Below are 3,320 nucleotides of genomic sequence, written 5' to 3'. Positions count from 1 at the left end.
GCATTCCAATCAAGGTTTAGGCCTGGGCATCCAATCAGGGTTTAGCCTGGACATCCAATCAGGGTTTAGGGCCTGGACAGTCCAATCAGGGTTTATAGGTGCCTGGACATCCAATCAGGGTTTAGCCTGGACATCCAATCAGGTTAGGCCTGGACATCAATCAGGATTAGTCCTGGACATCCAATCAGGGTTAGCTGGACTCCAATCAGGTTTAGGCCTGGACATCCAATCAGGTTTAGGCCTGGACATCCATATCAGGGTTTTAAGCCTGGACATCCAATCAGGGTTTAGGCCTGGACATCCAATTCAGGTGTTAGTCCTGGACATCCAATCAGGGGCTGGAATAGGTATCCTGGACATCCAATCAGGGTTTAGCCTGGACATCCAATCAGGGTTTAGGCCTGGACATCCAATCAGGGTTTAGGCCTGGACATCCAATCAGGGTTTAAGCCTGGACATCCAATCAGGGTTTAGGCCTGGACATCCAATCAGGGTTTAGGCCTGGGCAGAGCACTATTACAGCAACCACTTCAGTTGTTAATGATCTTGTCAAATCTATAGATAATAAAATGAACTGTGTTGCTTGGTTTGTGGACCTGTCAAAAGCTTTTGATACTGCTGATCAATGCTATTTGATTGACTAAGTGGTCCTCGATAGGTCTGAGCTCTGACGCCTGTTCATGGTTTCACGATTATCTTAGTGACAGAACTCAGGCCATCGTTGTCACGCCCTGATCTGTTTCACCTGTCCTTGTGCTTGTCTCCATCCCCCTCCAGGTGTCGCCCATCTTCCCCATTACCCCTGTGTATTTATACCTGTGTTCTCTGTCTGTCTGTTGCCAGTTCGTCTTGTTTGTTCCTACCAGCGGGTTGGCTCAGCTCCTGGATTTCCCCTAGTCTCTCTTTTTCAATGTCCTCCTGGTTTTTGACCTTTCCCTGTACCCCCCCCGCCTGACCACTGCCTGTCTCTGAGCCTGCCGTCCTGCACCTTAGTTCCCCCTCTGTATTACCGACCTCTGCCTGACCTGATCCTGAGCCTTCCTGCCGTCCTGTACCTTGGCCTCTACTCTGGATTATCGACCCCTGCCTGCCTTGACCTGTCGTTTGCCTGCCCCTGTGGTTACAATAAATATTGTTACTTCAACACAGTCTGCCCTTGTGTCTTACCTGAAACCTTGATTCCTGGTAATCGTGATTGATGGGGTTGAGTCTGAATTTCTTGAAGTGCATAAAGGTGTAACACAGGGGTCGAAGGTCAACTCTTCTCTTCACTATTTATATAAACAACATTGGTCAATCTGTTAAAAACATTTAAAACTCTATATGCGGATGATGCTATTGCCCCAAAATGTTGATCCGTCAAATCTATAGTCATATTTTATAGCTATGTAGGAATCCCTTGCAGGTTAAAAACTTGTGTTTAATATGGTTAGTACGGGCAAAAACAAAATGTATGTTATTTTTAAACTGCAAACAAAATGTCTTGGATGAATTACATGTTCATTCATTGGATGGTTCTCCAATCGAACGTGTTCCTGCATATAAATAATTTGTCATTTGGATTGATCTGGATTTGATGTTTATAAAACATATAGATGATCTGGTTAAGAAGCTAAGATTTAAAGTTTGGCTTTTCCTACAGAAACAGATGGTGTCTTTCTCTAAGCAGCAGGAAGCAGATTATTCAGCCAACCTTTTGATTATGGTGATATTATTTATCAAAGTGCAGCTACTACTCTTAAACCTTTGGATACCATCTCCCATAATGCCCTTTGTTTTGTTACAGGTGACAGTTTTGATACTCAGCAACGGGAAAGGTTCTGATAGATGGGTGTGTCTTGGTGTGGTGGCACATAAAACCACACCCACAAGCCACACCCACAAGCCACACCCACAAGCCACACCCACAAACCACACCCACAAACTACGCCCACAAACCACACCCACAAGCCACACACCACGCCCACAAACCACACCCACACAAGCCACACCCACAAACTACGCCCACAAACCACGCCCCACAAACCACAAACCACACCCACAAACCACACCCACAAGCCACACCCACAAACCACACCCACAAACCAACTTGTGTTTGGACTCTGTCAGTTCCAAGCCAACGTTTTATTAGGAGCACTGCAAAATCTGTGCTAGTGGTTAGAGCGTTGGGCTAGTAACCGAAAGGTTGTACGTTCGAATCCCCCAGCTGACAAGGTACAAATCTGTCATTCTGCCCCTGAAAAAGGCAGTTAACCCACTGTTCCTAGACCGTCATTGAAAATGAGAATTTGTTCTTAACTGACTTGCCTAGTTAAATAAAAGTTAAAAAACAAAAAAAAAAAAAAAAAAAATAGCCCATCTACAGAAAACAACTTCTCCAGCTTATGAACAAACTGTAGTGAGCTTGGTCTCAACTCTCAGAGAGAGACTCCTTCAGTCTGTAGTGAGCTTGGTCTAACTCTCAGAGAGGACTCCTTCAGTCTGTAGTGAGCTTGGTCTCAACTCTCAGAGAGAGACTCCTTCAGTCTGTAGTGAGCTTTGGTCTCAACTCTAGAGAGAGACTCCTTCATCTGTAGTGAGCTTCGGACTCAACTCTCAGCAGAGAGACTCCGCTCTTCAGCGTAGTGAGCTTGGACTCAACTCTCAGAAGAGAAGACTCCTTCAGTCTGTAGTGAGCTTGGACTCCAACTCTCAGAGAGAGAACCCTTCAGTCTGTTAGCTGAGCTTGGACTCAACTCTCAGAGAGAGACTCCTTCAGTCTGTAGTGAGCTTGGACTCAACTCTCAGGAGAGACTCCTTCAGTCTGTAGTGTGAGCTTGGTCTCAACTCTCAAGAGAGAGACTCCTTCAGTCTGTAGTGAGCTTGTCTCAACTCTCAGAGAGAGACTCCTTCAGTCTGTAGTGAGCTTGACTCAACTCTCAGAGAGAGACTCCTTCAGTCTGTAGTGAGCTTGTCTCAACTCTCAGAGAGACGACTCCTTCAGTCTGTATGAGCTTGGACTCAACTCTCAGAGAGAGACTCCTTCATGCAGTCGTAGCGAGCTTGCACTCAACTCTCAGAGTAGAGACTCCTTCAGTCTGTAGTAGCTTGGACTCAACTCTCAGAGGAGAGACTCCTTCAGTCTGTAGTGAGCTTGGTCTCAACTCTCAGAGAGAGACCCCAGTCTGCTAGTCGAGCTTTGGCTCAATCTCTTCAAGACAGAGGAACCGTCCCTAGTCAGTTGAGTACTGCCACTGAGCATCTCCGTGCTTTGATGTATGTGTGGTTGTCGTGTGTGTGTGTGCATGTGTGTGTGATTTGTTTGTGTGTGTCGTGCTGTG

Source organism: Salvelinus sp. IW2-2015, unplaced genomic scaffold (assembly GCF_002910315.2).
Source record: "Salvelinus sp. IW2-2015 unplaced genomic scaffold, ASM291031v2 Un_scaffold3099, whole genome shotgun sequence".
Taxonomy (NCBI): Eukaryota; Metazoa; Chordata; class Actinopteri; order Salmoniformes; family Salmonidae; genus Salvelinus; species Salvelinus sp. IW2-2015.
The sequence above is the reverse complement of the archived record's forward strand: the minus strand, read 5'-3'. Positions refer to the sequence as shown.